Below are 16375 nucleotides of genomic sequence, written 5' to 3' on the forward strand. Positions count from 1 at the left end.
AGAATTGTAGTTCTTTATGTATATTTCAGATAAAAGCCCTTTGTCAGATTATGAATATTTTCTCTCATTCTATTGTTTGATCTTTTATTTTAAAAAGGTGTCCTGAAGAGAAGAAACTTTCAAATTTGATTAACTGAAAATTTATCAGTTACCTTTTGGTGGTTAGTGTTTTTGGGGTCCTGATAAAATTTTCCTACTCAAAAGTCTTATATATTTTCTCTCATCCTTTTTTTAGAACTTTTATTTAGAGTTTGCATGTTTACTTATTTGACCTGTATTAATTTTTTGGGTATATTGTGGAGTCATAGTTTTTTATTATTTTTGTATGTATGTCCAGTTGCTTCAGCACCATTTGCTGAGAAATTGCCCTCTTGAATTACTGTGGTGGCTTTGTGTAAAATCAATCAACCTTATATGTATGACTTTGTTTCTAGACTTTCTACTCAGTTCCACTGATAATACAGTAGATAGATATTTAGATATTATTTCCTCTTTATCTATTATGAATAATGTTCATGAAGAGTGAGTAATAGTCTTTGAGAGGACATATAATGTCTTTTCTCTTGAGTAATACCACGAGTGGAATTGCTGTAGTGTATGGTAAATTTATTTTTAACTTTTAAAGAAACTGCTAAATCTTTTTCCAATGGAGCTCTACCAATTTTGACATATCCTTGCCAACACTTTACCAGAATTCCTGTAAGTCTGGGGAGAGGAAATCCTGGAGCAAAATACCTCTAAAAACCGAAATCAGTCAAAGGGAGAAATTAAGTTTACAAACTGCAGTCCAGTGCCATCTCTCTCCTCTGCTCCAGAAGAAGCAAGCAAGCAAGCCACTCCCTTAACCTCTCAGGTTCAGACATGCGCTCGGTTGCCCAGGTAATTACCCACTGACAAGGTGATAAACTTTTCTCCACCCCTGAGGATATGAAATGCACTAAATCCAGGGTAGATATTCTGGAAATGTTATAATTTTACCCACAGGCCACCCCTCCAGAAATCTCGCCTTACAATCTACTCATTCCCCTTCTTCCAAAATGGTCCCTGGGTGAGAAAACTGGAGCACTGTGACAAGACTAATGACATAACAATAGCAACAGCAATAAAATTATGATAGTTCTCAAGCCGGAGCATTCATCTAGGTTCAAAGTCTTATGCAGATTATGTCCATAGCTCGTCCATTCCATAGGCAGGCAGTAGCTGAGGGTTCAGAGCAATCATTACGTGGCAGCTGTAGCCAGGGGGCACATTCAGGCCACAAGGACTGTAGGAGAAAATAACCTTAAGGGCGATAAGATACATGTTTTAATGATACCAAACATAGGCAAATCTTGTCCATCAGGTGTAGGATACATGCAAGAGAGTGGTGTTGTGATAAAACAGTGGCAGAAGCGGGATCTCATCCTGATCTAGTATACCAGACTTTCAACCCTCTCCCTGTGGGAGTTACAGATGGGTCAATATATAGGGCTATGGGTGGTACATGCACTCGCCATAAAGATAAAACAAAACTCCCCTGCAAGATACCACCTGGATGTTTTGGTTACACTACCATGACATTTGGGGGCCATTCAGCTGTTATTCCAGGAATACACAAGGCCAGCTTTCAGGCCTTTCCTCCAAGGTGCCCGAAGGGTCAGCCATCTCTGGTCCATGTGATGAAATGTCCAGGGCCAGGTCCATTCAACAGTGTCTCCAGGGCTTCATGTAGTAGGGGCAGGCAGCAGGATGTTTCTCTGCTGGCCATACCCTGGTTTCAATAACTCTTCTTTGGTTTGGATGTATAATTGTATAGGAGAGGCAGCAAGGTGTGTGAGCATATCCACAGGGCTCAAAGCTCCTTTACATGGCTCCTCATTCAAATGCCGCAGCACTGTCCATAGGCGAACTCACCAACCCCATAGACTATTGGTGTCCAACATCGGGCCAGATTTTGACAAACCATTGTAATTCTCTATCATGCTTGCCCCAGTAGGATTATATGGTATATGAAATTTCCACCTTCCTAATTGCTGCACCCATCCTTGTAACATATCCAGTAAAGTGGGTGCCTTGATCTGTCTCAATCACCTGTGGCTGGCTATAGGCTGCAAAGAGATACTCCAGGCCCCTCTTGGTGGGTTGCTGATCTGCACGACATGCAGGAAAAGCAACCAATAGTCCAGTAGCTGTGTCCACACAGTAATGGCATACTGATATCCTTCTGATATGGGCAGAGGCCCAATATAGCCTATTTGCCACCTGAGAAGGGGTATTGGCCCCCTTACTTTTGTCCCATGTTGCTGTGGGACTTTGTGTAAGTCCCTCTTAGAGAACACAAGGCACTCCCTCCAGGCTCTGCTGACTTCTTCAAAGGTCAGTGGCAAGCCCCACCTACTGGCTACAGCCCACCTTGTCTTTTGCCCCGTGTGCAACAAACGCTGGTGTAGCCATTGGACCACATCAGAGGCAGGCTTTCCTTCTAGCCAGCACACCTGGGCCAATGTGTCTGCTTCATCATTCCCTGAGTATGCCAAAGGCAAATGGCCAGTCACATGATATACAGTAATAGTCTTAGTCTGACCAAAGGCCCATAGGTGTTGCCACAACTCTTGTCCCCAAAGGGACTGGTGACCTACCATCCAGTTGGCATAATACCATGTTGGTAGCCACAGGGTCAAGCCCTGCTAGATGGCCCAGCTGACAGTGCAGACAACTATGGGGGAAGCCTCCTGGGTGGTCACGAGCCATACTGCTCACAATTCAGCCCATTGACTGCTCTTCCCCTCTCCATCCTCCATATTGTCCCAGTCTTAGGATGGAAAGCCACAGCCCTCCACTTTGAGGGCTGCCTATGACTGAAGCCATCTGTGTAACAAGCATCTTCAGGTGTAGGGGCTTTTCCCTCCTGATATGTATTCTCAGCTACCAAGGGCTGAAAAGCAAGTTCTTCCTGCTTTCCACTGCTTTAGGTCACTGGCCCCAATAAGCATTGGAGTTCTCCACTTAAGGCACTAGTAGAGAAGGTGCTGTGCTGCTCTAACCCCATTTGGCCAGTGTAAGTGTCTGTGCCATGCCATTTCTTGGCCTTTGGGTCCAGTCTCACACCCACCCTGCGATGGGATAGGTGGTTATTACCTTGGTTGGGTCTTCCATCAATGGGCTCCATAGCCAGAAAGGCATGGTACACAGCAGCCAGTTGCTTCTCTATCAAGGTGTACCAGACCTCTGCTCCTTTCCATAGTTGTGACCAGAATCCAATAGGTTGGCATATATGCTCAAGCTGCTGCCAAAGACCCCATCCATAACCATCTTTGGTTGCATGAACATCTAGTTCACAGGGCCTTGATGAGTCCATTACATTCAAGTCCTGTATAGTCTTGACTACCCGCTTGGCAGCAGTAAAAGCAGCTGCACATGTCCCATCCCAGTCCTGCCTGATGACCTTTCATACCAACCAGTATAAGGGTTTGAGAATTTCTGCCAACTGTGGCATAAACACTCTCCAGTAGCCCAAAAGACCCCAAAACTCTTGTGATACTGCCACAGTGGTAGGGGTGGGGAAAGCCTGGACATTGTCTATGACTGCTTCAGGAAAAATTTTAGTTTTACCCAACCAGATAACCCCCAAGAATTTCACAGACAAACCAGGTCCCTCCCTGAATCTTGGTGCTGTTCACCACCCATCCTTTTTCCTGTAGATGTTGCAACAGTCTAGGAACTGCCCCTTCTAAATCTGAAAGAGAATCAGATGTGAGCATAATGTCATCAATGTAGTGATACAATCACACTGTGGTTTCTTCCATGTGGCCAAGTCCTGGGCTAAAAGTCCATGATAGATGGTGGGACTGGGGAGATATCCCTGTGGAAGGGCAGTGACTGTCCACTGCAGGCCTTCCCATGTGAAGGTTCCTGACTTTCCTGTGCTATGTCAATAGAGAAGAAAGCATTAGCAAGGTCTACTACATAATGAGTTCTGAGTTCATGGCTGAGGGTGTCCAGAATGGCTCCTATAGAGGGGACAGCAGCATGAAAAGGGACTGTGACTTTATTCAATTTTCTGTAGTCCACAGTCATACGCCAGGAGCCATCTGGCTTTCTCACTGGCCACACTGGGGAATTAAAAGGACTATGACTGGGCTTTATGATGCCCACTCTCTCCAACTCCTGTAGAGTTTCTCCAATTTCCTTGTGCCCCCAGGCAATTTATACTGCTTAGTATTTGTCACCTGCTGAGGTACAGGTAGAGCTACAGGTGCGTGCCTAGCAAGTCCCCTCAGATCAGCCTTTACCATAAATACCCTCAGTCTGAAGTCACCTGCAGTGGTCTGTAACTACAGGCCCTGCAGAATATCTACCCCCAAAATATATTCAGGGATGGGAGAAATGTACATGGTATACTCCTTTGGGGGTAAACACCCTATCTCCAATGAAATTTGGGCTTTCTTAACTCTGCCTCACCCCCACAGCCATCTATCAGCAGGGGTCCTGGGAAACTGCTTAGGGTTGCCATGGATCAAAGAACACTCAGCTTCTGTGTCTACCAGTGGCAGGATATGTACATTCACAGGGGATGAATTAATTGCTAATTCTACATGTGGCCTCTGGTCCCCAGCATGTTCCTCAAGGTGGGGAATTTGACCCTCCCCCCCTCAGTTGAACTGCATTGCCCAATCATCCTCCTGTGGGGGTGAAGGCTCAGGCGAATCCTGAGTACTGTTTCCCATGAAGTTTTGCAGGGATACAGGCTGAGCATGAGGCATTGACTCTGGTTTCCATGTCCTGGACCTCAGCAGCTGGAACTGCTGCTCTGGCCTTAATTAGTGCCACAGTTCTAACAATATTCTATTGGGCTGACCATCGACTTTTTCTTTTACTACCCTGGCCTTTATCAAATCAACCCATATCTGTGTCCTCAAGACTTTCACGGGCCTTTTACACTTCTCCTTTCAGTTGTGGCCTGTACTTCCCTCCATGCCCTTATTGTTTCAACCTCCCCCAGACCTGCTAAAGTACGAGTATCCTCACTTATGGGTTGCCCTAGGTTGGGGGCAAGAATATTCACTAGGGATCCAAAGAGAGATGTGGGAGCTGTATACAGCACCAGATTTCTCATTCCTATACCGAACACCTCCTCATTAGGGCCCTGTGGGTCCATATTATAGATGATATTTTTCACGCCCAGTTCCCACAGTACCTGTTGGAGCTCTGCATATGTTTTCCAACTACTGGGAAAATATGGTCAATCACCCTGATTAGGCCAAACTACCCTGATGGCAGCTGTCAGCCATTCGAGGAGTGTCTGATTCCATGAAGTGTGATGGGCAATTTGCAACCACTGCCAGAGGGAAGGGTGAGTCATCAGGGAAGCCATTCTTCTTCTCTCAGTACCTGACACAACATTTCCACCCCCATATCCCAGAGACATAAAAGCCATGTAGGCAGAGATTCCGATGGCTTCTGCCTATACCAGACGCTCATGTCCACCAGCTCATCCTGGGTGTAGAGGTGGAGCATGGAGTGCTCCACAACCTGGGGAGGGGGCTGCTCCACCCTCTGAGGAGCCCGCAGTTATTTCATTTTTATTTTAATTACAGCTGGGTGGGCCTTTAAAACAGTAGAAGATGATACCTCCGGTGGTGGCCTGGGTAGCAGATCCACCCTTGGCCCACCTCCTCCTCTTCTCCCTCAGGCTCCTCCACCATTCCCAGGGCTGAAAGCACTACTCTCTCCTCCCGCTCCCCCATGGCCTCCTGCAAAGTGGCTTTTCCTGCTGCCTCCCCACTTGCCACTAAGGAGTCTTCTAGGAGCATGACCTGGCTTTTCAGTAATTCTCTTCTTTAACAACATCCCATAGGTTATCACCCAGCTCCTCCAAGCGATGCTGAAGTGTGTCTCTCTCCCGCCTAAGTCCCTCTCTCTTCAGATTAACCCTCTCGATATTCCTCTCTTTCTCCTGTATAATATTTTCCATTATTTTGATGAAAAGAGACCCTACAATGCCAGCTGTTACACAGCCCCTTAAGGTCTCCAAGCAGTCTTCCAAGTCACAGAGGGCTAATTCTGCAGCTTCCAGTGTTTCCACCCTTCTGGTGTTTCCACCTCTCTAAGAGTTACTTTACCCTACACCAATTCCCCACTAGTGAGACAGGGACCATAGATGTAGTCAGAATACAGTGAGGGCCTCTGGAGGGGGCAGGGTGAGATATTTGCAGTCAGAGCAATGTAACTACATGCAAGGAAAACCCCCTGCTAAGACTCTATGTTAAACATTAAGCTCTAGAATCATTCTTCAGTGAAATCAGTTAATGTTCCCCAGATAAAGAAGAGTAGCACATGTTTTATTATGCTAAGAATTCGTAACCATGTGTAAGACTCACTTTAGCATGCTAAAAGGCACAGGCCTATGTGCTGTCTTTCCTCCTTCAGATCTGACAAGGTGATTTTGCAAACTGAGCAACTAACTTAGCATGCAGACCCAGCTGTAGATGGCATGGTAAAAGGCAGGAAGAATTCCATCTTAAAGATAAGATTGCATTTTAATGTTGGATTCTCCCAGAGGAGGACGCCTCCCCAAATCACTCACGGAAGGCGTCTCTTGATGCAACAAGCAAGAGGAATTTATTCAGAGGCCAGCTAGCTGGGGTCCATGCATTAGCCCGACGCAGCGGGTCTCAACGAGGACCCCGAACTCACAAAGCCAGAAGTTTTTATAGCATTTTCAAAGGGGCAGTATTTTCTACAGTCACAATACAGTGTTTTTTTTTTCATAGACACATAAATTTTCGGCTGACGCCTCATCCTGGGGGTCTGGTTAGATAAAATCACTTTCGGAATGTTTAGGGTGGTTCTAGCAAGATAAGCTTAACTGATTGAGGTTGGCTAACTAAAGGTCACTACAATTAACACTGGCTGACTAACTTGTTTTTCAAAGTTCTAGTAATTCTTCTCCTTCTAGGTTAGAAAATGGTGTTTGAGCCTTTAAGATGGCTGTGCTTATGCTAACTTTTGATTCTTCAGGTTCTACATTTCCCCACTTCTCTTTAAGGGCATTCCAATCATGGAATGTTTGTATCTTCTTGTTGGGTGAGTGAATAATATTGTTGCTTCAACATTAGTACATGAACGGCACTCACTCTTTCTCTAACAAAAGTTATCAGCCGATTCAATATGCAGGGTCCTAAAGTGAGGAGCAACACAAGGATGAGTAAGGGCCCAGCCAGAGTGGATATCAAGGTCGTAAACCACGGGGACCTAGTGAACCAAGATTCAAATAGTCATTGGCCGGCTTCTCGTTCTCTCTTTCTCTGGTCTAGCCTCTCCCTAAGCTTTGACATTGAATCTCTTACTATTCCGGAATGGTCTGCATAAAAGCAGCATTCTTCCTTTAAAGCTGCACACAATCCTCCTTCTTTTAGAAACAGCAGATCCAGCCCTCATCTGTTCTGCAAGACTACTTCAGAGAGGGAAGTCAGAGATTCTTCAAGTTTAGTAATGGATTGCTCTATGGTTTTTAGGTCTTCATCAGTAGCTGTCCTTAGTCCCTCATAATGTTGGTTCCCTTGGATAATAGCGGCTGTCCCTGTTCCTACTCCGGCTGCGACTCCTATCCCTAACAACACAGCTAAGGTCAGCGAGACCAGCTCCCTCCTATATCTATGCCTAGGTTCAAATTCAGCTACGAATGAGAGGTCATCATGATACATCAACCTGGGCACCAGCTGAACCATGATACAGAAATCGCAGGAGGAGTTGAAGGCAGAAGTAGAGACACATGGGGTCACTCCAGTGTTACAAGCCCACCACCCTTCGGGAGGAGGGACTAGATACTCATTTTAACCTGAGGAGGTCACAGCTATGGTTTCATTACACAAAGCTTTATGGGTGGGGGGGACTGAACCTAAACATTTTCCTCTTCCAGTTACTTCAGTCAGAGTTAGCTTCTTGTGGCTTCCCCAGCTACAGATCTCGTGACGGGTTGTCCTGTTAAAACTGCCTAACAATCCCAATCCTTCATAATAAGGCGGCCCAGAAGAGAAACACAACCAACAGGATTCAGTAGTGTTAGGGTTGGTGGTATTTAAGACCTGAAAAGCCCCTTCAAGGAGGTTGAGAAGGCGTTGTCCGGTGCCAGGAAAGGAGGTGACTCGGCCAAGAGTGGAGGCGGAGGGAGTGGTGGCAGAGTCCATAGGTGGGGCTAGGGCCTGTTTTGGGGCTGGGGCTGGGAGACGCGGTTGATCCCACAAGACAGCGTTGGGTCCTACTGGGACAGCCGGAAGAGTCTCTACCTTAAGCCTGAGCATAAACAAGACTCCATTATCATAGCCACTCTGGTAGAGTCTTAGTCCCCACATAAGCCCTTTTTCCCAGTTTGTTGCCCTTTTTCCTGCATCTGTGAAAGAGATGTCAATAGGGTTGCAGGTGGGATTAGTCATGCATTGGGCACGAGCGGTATTCCACTGGATTTTTATGAGGCCTAGAGGAGATCTCCCTGCGCTTCCTGTCAGACAATGGCATGTCCCTGTTTGTTCACAACCCCAATTTTTGCAGAAAAAAACTGTCTTCCCACCACACTGTGAGGCCTTGGCACTATCGGCTGAGGGGGCTGGGCATACATAGAAGCAGGTATTCTGGAGCTCTTTCATGGTCCCAGAACTCCAATGCACTGTATAATCCCGAGTACCACTTCCGGGTACCCCAACTTTATCTTCATACCATGGGTCTTGTTTGAAGAGAGTGCACAAATCTATAGTGAGGGTAGGCCACCAAGTTCCCCTAGGGTGTTGTCCTGTTGACTGGACTACTACTTGTTGGGAAGCCAGGGTAATGATTTGCCATGTGAGTAACCTGGGTTCATGGGGGTTAGGGTTCTGGAAGGTGGGAAGTAACTGGGTCATTAGAATTAGAATTGTTAGTGACACAATCATTTTTACACAAGCGAAATTTAAGAGGGTTATCAGTTCGAATTACTCGCCAGTCCGGGTCTGGTTGAGGCGCTTTCTTCAGATGTGAAGCACATTTCTTCAGATGTGAAGCATGTGAAGCATCTCTTCATCCAGGAAGAGATGCCATCTACTTTCACAGCTGTAAGGTGTGGTCAAAAGGACGATGAAGGGTCCTTTCCACCGAGGCTCAAGATTGTCCGTTCGATGTCGCCTTACGTAGACAGAGTCTCCCACTTGGAACGGGTGAGGTACTGAAATGTCCTCTGGCCGATAGGCTTCTCGGATAGAGGCCCACACTTCTTTCTGCACAACTTCCAGAGCCCGTAACCTTTCAAGCAGAAACTTATTAGTCACAGATTCAGGGGATACGTGGAGGTGAGCTGCATTTAGTGGAGCCGGGGCTCCAAACATTATTTCAAAGGGTGTTAGTCTAAAACGGCTGGGGGTGTTTCTAACTCGGAATAAGGCGAAAGGAAGGAGGACCAACCAATCATATAAACCAGTCTCTATGGATAATTTAGTCAGGGTCTCTTTTAGAGTTCTATTCATCCTTTCTACCTGTCCTGAGCTCTGGGGCTTGTATGCACAATGCAATTTCCAATCCGTCCCCAAAATCTTGGCCAATCCCTGACTTACCTGGGCAACAAAGGCAGGGCCGTTGTCGGAGCCGATTACCTTTGGGATTCCAAACCTGGGAAATATTTCTTCAAGGATCTTTTTAGACACCGTCTGAGCTGTCTCACTTTTGGTGGGGAACGCCTCTGTCCATCCTGAAAATGTGTCTAGGAAAACTAGAAGGTACTTATATCCATACTTAACAGGCTTGATCTCAGTGAAGTCAACTTCCCAGTAAGCTCCTGGGCGATCCCCTCGAAGTCTTTTCCCGGATGTTACTGGATTTTTACTCACATTTACTAATTGGCAGAGAACACAATTTCTTACAACCTCGTCAGCCAGTTTTCCTAATCCAATAACATGATAAGGGGAGTCTTGAACCAAGGTCTTTAGGTTTTTTGCTCCCAAATGTGTCAATTGATGCAATTGCCTTAAGTATTCTTCTGCCTCTCTCTTAGGCAGGACAACTCTCCCTTTTTCAGACTTGTATATCTCGTGGGGTGAGGAATTTTTAAACCCTAATTTGCTTATACAAGCGAGGTCTTCGGGTGTATACTGGAAGCTCTTAATACAAGTGGCCTCCGGGTACACTTGGAGGGGTAAGATATTCATTCCCTGGGCTGCTTGTTTTGCAGCTTGGTCCGCCCTTCTGTTTCCTTGAGCTATTAGAGAGTCACTTTTTTGATGCCCAGGGCAATGTATTATTGCCACTTCTCTAGGTCTATGGATGGCTTCTAACAAATTTAAAATTTCTTGTTTGTTTTTAACATCTCTCCCGGCAGAAGTCAATAACCCTCTCTGTCTATAAATAGCCCCGTGTATGTGAGCGGTGGCAAAAGCGTATCGGCTGTCGGTATAGACGTTAAGTCTCTTACCTTCTGCCATCTTTAGAGCCTGAGTCAGAGTGACGAGCTCTGCTCGCTGTGCAGAAGTGCCCTTTGGAAGTCCACTGGCCCACACGATTCGGTTATCATCCACTACTGCAGCTCCCGCCATTCTCTTACCATCCATAATGTAACTGCTCCCGTCTGTATACCAAGTCAGGAGTCCTGGTCCTTCTAAAGGCTGATCTTGTAAGTCCTGGCGGGTCCCCGCCTCCTCAGCCAGGATTTCCTGGCAGGTATGAAGTACTCTTTTTCCAAATCGGGGAGCAGAGTAGCTGGGTTTAGGATGGCGGGTGGGGCAAATTCCACACGATCACGATTCAGGAGTAAGGTCTGGTAGTGAGTCATTCTGGCATTTGACATCCATCTTTCGGGTGGTTGCCGGATTATGCTCTCCAACGCATGTGAAGCAACCACAGTGAGTTTTTGTCCCAGTGTTAGTTTGTCAGAATCTTTAACTAGGAGGGCCACAGCTGCTACTACTCTCAGGCAGGCAGGCCACCCACTACTCACGGGGTCTAATTTTTTTGACAGATAGGCGACAGGTCTCTTCCAAGGTCCCCATTGTTGGGTCAACACTCCTCGAGCTACTCCGCTCCGTTCGTCCATGAAAAGGACAAATGGCTTAGTTACGTCTGGCAATGCTAGAGCGGGTGCTGAGAGGAGGGCTTTCTTGATATCATCAAAGGCCCGTTGTTGCTCAGATCCCCAAACAAACGGGGCTGTCCCCTTGGTAAGGGGGTACAGAGGGGCGGCCAAGGAAGCATATCCGGGTATCCACAATCTACAAAACCCCGCTGTCCCCAGAAACTCGCGAACCTGGCTTACTGTAGTGGGGACCGGAATCTGCGTCACAGTCTGCTTCCGGGCTTCAGTAAGCCACCTTTTCCCTTTTCTCAGGGAATATCCCAAATAAATCACTTGTTGTTGGCAGATCTGTGCCTTCTTAGCAGATGCTCTATACCCTAATTTGGCAAGTTCAGTCAAAAGGGCTTCAGTGGCCTCTTGGCAGGTCTCCCGGGTGGGAGCCGCTATCAATAAGTCATCAACATATTGCAGCAAAGTTACCTGTGGGTTTGAAGCTCGGTAGAAAGCCAAGTCCTGATGTAAAGCCTCATCGAAGAGGGTGGGCGAGTTCTTGAATCCTTGTGGCAAAGGGGTCCAGGTCAATTGCCCAGTAGTTCCTGTGGTGGGATCTTTCCACTCAAAGGCAAACAGCGGTTGGCTGTTCTGGTGCAAGTGCAGACAAAAGAAAGCATCCTTTAGATCTAAAACTGAATACCAGATGTTTTTTTGGGGCCAGGGAGCTTAGTAGGTTATAGGGATTTGGCACGGTGGGGTGAATGTCCTGTGTCCTTTTGTTAACTTCTCTTAAATCTTGTACTGGTCGGTAATCTCCCGTTCCTGCCTTTTTTACAGGCAGCAAGGGGGTGTTCCATGGGGATTGACATTTTACTAATATTCCCTGTTCCATAAGCTTCTGGATATGTGGCCTAATTCCATCCCTGGCTTCTTTACTTATTGGATATTGCCTCACAGTCACTGGCAAGGCTGAAGCTTTTAGTTCTATGATTACAGGGGGCTGGTTCTTGGAGAGCCCCATGCCCGCCGTCTCCGCCCAGGCTCCTGGGAATCGGTCGAGCCACTCCTGACTAATTCAGGAGGGCTCTGGTTCCATAAAAAGACAGTATTCGTCTTCCAATCTTATGGTCAGAATACTCAAGTTCAAAGGCTTATTTTCCTGATTAGTCACCAGAGGTTTCTCAGCTTGAAAAGATATTTGGGCTCCTACTTTGGTCAAGATGTCCCTTCCTAACAGGGGCGTAGGGCATTCCGGTATAATGAGGAACGAGTGACTTACTCGTCCTACTCCTAAGTCTACTGCCCTTCGGGTGGTCCATGCATATTGTTTCTGGCCTGTAGCTCCAATCACCCAAGACTTTTTGCCAGAGAGAGGGCCCTTGTCTTTAGTTAATACAGAATGTTGAGCACCGGTGTCTACTAGGAACTCAACGGGTTGCCCCTCCACTTTCAGAGTTTCCCTGGGCTCGGGGAGGGGTTCCGAGCCCCGTCCTCCCTAATCTTCGTCTTCCAGCAGAGATAACACCTTTTTTGGAGGCTTCTGCAGTGGCTTTTTAGGGCATTCTTTCACCCAATGTCCTTTCTCTTTGCAGTATGCACATTGATCTTTATCCAAAGGAGGCCGGTTGCCCAGGTGCCCTGCCTTACTTGTTCTACCACTATAGGGCGGGCGTCCCTTACCTTTTACTACTGCGGCCAAGATTTTTGTTAAATTTCTCTCATGCTTCCTATCCCTCTTTTCCTCTTTACTTTCTTTTTCCTTTTCCTTCCTTAATTCCTTCTCTTCCTCAGTCTCTCTCTTATGATAAACTTTCTCAGCTTCTTTCACCAAGTCTCTCAACGACAAATCCTGTAAGCCTTCTAGTCTCTGAAGCTTCTTTCTAATATCAGGCGCTGATTGCCCAATAAAGGCAAGAGCCACTGAAGCACTGTGTTCCTCAGAAGTGGGGTCAAAAGGAGTATACCGCCTGAAGGCTTCCATCAGGCGTTCTAAGAACACTGCAGGTGCCTCAGCGGCTCCCTGACTAACCTCTCTTACCTTGGCCAAATTGGTGGGGTGCCTTGCAGCCCCGCGAAGACCTGCCACCAGAGCCTGGCGATAGATGGTTAGTCACTCCCTACCTTCTGGAGAATTAAATTCCCAGTTGGGTCTGGTCAGTGGGAACCCCCTTTCTATATCATGAGGGAGTTGCGACGGTCATCCGTCAGCTCCAGGCACGTTCTTTCGCGCTTCCAGGAGGATCCTTTCTCTTTCTTCCGTGGTGAAGAGTACCTGTAAGAGCTGCTGACAATCATCCCAAGTGGGCTGGTGAGAGAACATCAGGGACTCTATCAGTCCCATTAGTCTCTGCGGTTCCTCTGAAAAAGGAGGGTGGTTAGCATTCCAATTATATAAATTGGCAGAGGAGAATGGCCAGTATTGCAGAGGTTGGAAAGGCGGGTCTCCTTCCTCCCCGAGAATGGGGGCCCCATAAGACCTGAGGGGAAAAATACCTGATGGGTCCAATGCGGCCCCTCGGCGCCGCCGAGTTCCCTGGGCCGGTCCCGGAGCTGGCCCCGATGCCTCGGTACCAGAGGCTAGAGGCATCGGAGGTGCCGGGGCCGGAGGCACTGGGGCCTCGGCCGCCGGGGCCTCGGGCGCCGGGGCAGAGGCAGGAGGGTAAGGAGGGGGATCATCAACCATGAGCAAGTCTTGAGTGTCAGGGTGTATTTTGGTGGTCTCTTTCCCTTTTCCCCGAGGTTGAGCCTGAGCCAATAAGACTCGAGAGTTCGCTTTCTTTCGCACCCAGGGCTTTACCCAGGCCGGTGAATTTTCCACCAATTCTTGCCAGACCACAATGTAGGGCTGCTGATCCGGATGTCCCCGAGTTGAATTCTGGAAAACAACAGCTTTTACTGCAAGCAGAGTGGAGAGGTCAAAAGTCCCCTCCGGGGGCCATCCAACGTTAAAAGTGGGCCACTCGGAGGTACAGAAAGTCTGCCACAGCCCTTTTTTAACTTCTACCGACAAGTCATGCACCCTTGCTCTCACTTCTGTCCAATGACCTAACGTCAGGCTAAGGGGGGTCGTCACGGTCTGTCCCATTGCCAGTATAATAATTATTAGACACGTAAAGGACACATAAAACAGAGACACACAGAGATTAGACACACAGTGGCCGCTTTTTGTCTTCCTCAGATTTCTGACCAAGAACCGGAAGGAATCAGAGGGCTGATACTCTCGGCGCCCAAAAACCAACCCTATCTCATTCGGTTCACCTTTGCGGAAAAACAGGTGGGAGGCCACCAGGTGTCCCTGGCCCTCCAAACTCCCCGGGGCGTCCCCCAGGGTTGCAGCCTGCGGTGCTCCAAGTATGTCTACTGACCGCAGTTGCGACCCCTTACTGGACCGGGACAGCTGCCAGACAGAGGGTACCCTTTTCAGAACTCCGACCGGTCTCACTGAAAAGCAGAACACAGAACACAGACAACTCAAGGTGCCACTAATCTTACCTCTTCCTCCAAGAACGGCTTCAGGAGTGAAGCGGGGTGAGCGCACGATCCCGGACAAGCCCCCAAATGTTGGATTCTCCCAGAGGAGGACGCCACCCCAAATCACTCACGGAAGGCGTCTCTTGATGCAACAAGCAAGAGGAATTTATTCAGAGGCCAGCTAGCTGGGGTCCATGCGTTAGCCCGACTCAGCGGGTCTCAACGAGGACCCCGAACTCACAAAGCCAGAAGTTTTTATAGCATTTTCAAAGGGGCAGTATTTTCTACAGTCACAATACAGTGTTTTTTTTTCATAGACACATAAATTTTCGGCTGACGCCTCATCCTGGGGGTCTGGTTAGATAAAATCACTTTCGGAATGTTTAGGGTGGTTCTAGCAAGATAAGCTTAACTGATTGAGGTTGGCTAACTAAAGGTCACTACAATTAACACTGGCTGACTAACTTGTTTTTCAAAGTTCTAGTAATTTTTCTCCTTCTAGGTTAGAAAATGGTGTTTGAGCCTTTAAGATGGCTGTGCTTATGCTAACTTTTGATTCTTCAGGTTCTACATTAACACCCAGGAAGTTCAAGAGGCAAGCTTCTTTAGCAAGTAGACAATACTTCAGCCCACCTTGGGGGCTGGGCAGGCAGCCTTTTGATAGGCTCCCAGACCAAAGTGCCGGTGTCCCAGAGAGAAATCAAGGCAGGAAATTCCTTACAGTTAAGTTAATTTTTAATATTCAGGAACCACTTAATAAGTCCCCACCCCTAAGTTTTTTCATGTTCTCGAAAAATCCTCAACTGCCTATAAAACCCCCTAAACAATGCACCAATGACGGACTCTCTTGTCCCCTCCCTCCTGGTGTGAGCCGGGAGCTCTGTCCTTTAACTTTATCTCCAAATAAAAGCCTGTACCTTGCTCTCCTACCTTGACTGTTTGTGAAGCTCATTCTTCAGCTCCGCAAACAAGAACCCTGGCATCACTAGGGGTTCACAACTTGGAAGCCCCACAGCTAGATGGATACTAACAGGTGAAGTGGCACCCTCTGCCACTGCATCTCCTGAGGCCTCCCCACCATCCACAGGAACAGCCCTCCCAAAGGTTGCGCCCATTATGGCAGATTTCAGGTTCAGAGGAATCTGGTGCCAGATTAAGTCTGTGGAGGGGAAATCCTGGGGCAAAATACCTCTAAAAACTGAAATCAGTCAAAGGGAGAAATGATGTTTAAAACCCATTTTTTGCTTACAAACTGCAGTCCAGGGCCATCTCTCTTCCCTGCTCTGGAAGAAGCAAGCAAGCCCCTTCCCTTAACCCCTCAGGTTCAGACAGGTAATTGCCCATTGACATGGAGATGAACTTCTCTCCACCCCTGAGGATATGCAAATACACCAAAGCCAGGTGAGATATTCTGGAAATGTTACAATTTTACCCACAATTCCATATCCTGGTCAACCTCTTATAATGTTGTTCTTCTACATTATTACCATTCTAGTAGATTTGTAGTGTTGTCTTATGTTGAATTTGCTGTTCCTAATAATAAACGACCTTGAGCATCTTTTCATTGGGTTATTAGATATTTGTGTATGTTCTTTGACAACATGTCTATTCAAATCTTTGCCTATTTTTAAATTGGCTAGTTTGTCTTAGTTTTTGAGTTGTTAGAGTTATGTATATATTCTGGATACAAGTTCTTTATAAGACGTATGATTTGCAAATATTTTCTCTCAATCTGTGACTTGTTTTTTCATTTTCTTAATGTTGTGTTTTAGAGAGCTGGAGTTTTTAAATTTGATGAAGTCCTCCCAGTTTCTCTTTTAAATATTGTGCTTTTAGTGCCATTTCTAGGGCCTTAATTAAGATCACAAAGATTTTCTTCTAGAAGTTTTATAGTTTAGC

The sequence above is a fragment of the Manis pentadactyla genome, chromosome 16 (assembly GCF_030020395.1).
Source record: "Manis pentadactyla isolate mManPen7 chromosome 16, mManPen7.hap1, whole genome shotgun sequence".
Lineage (NCBI taxonomy): Eukaryota > Metazoa > Chordata > Mammalia > Pholidota > Manidae > Manis > Manis pentadactyla.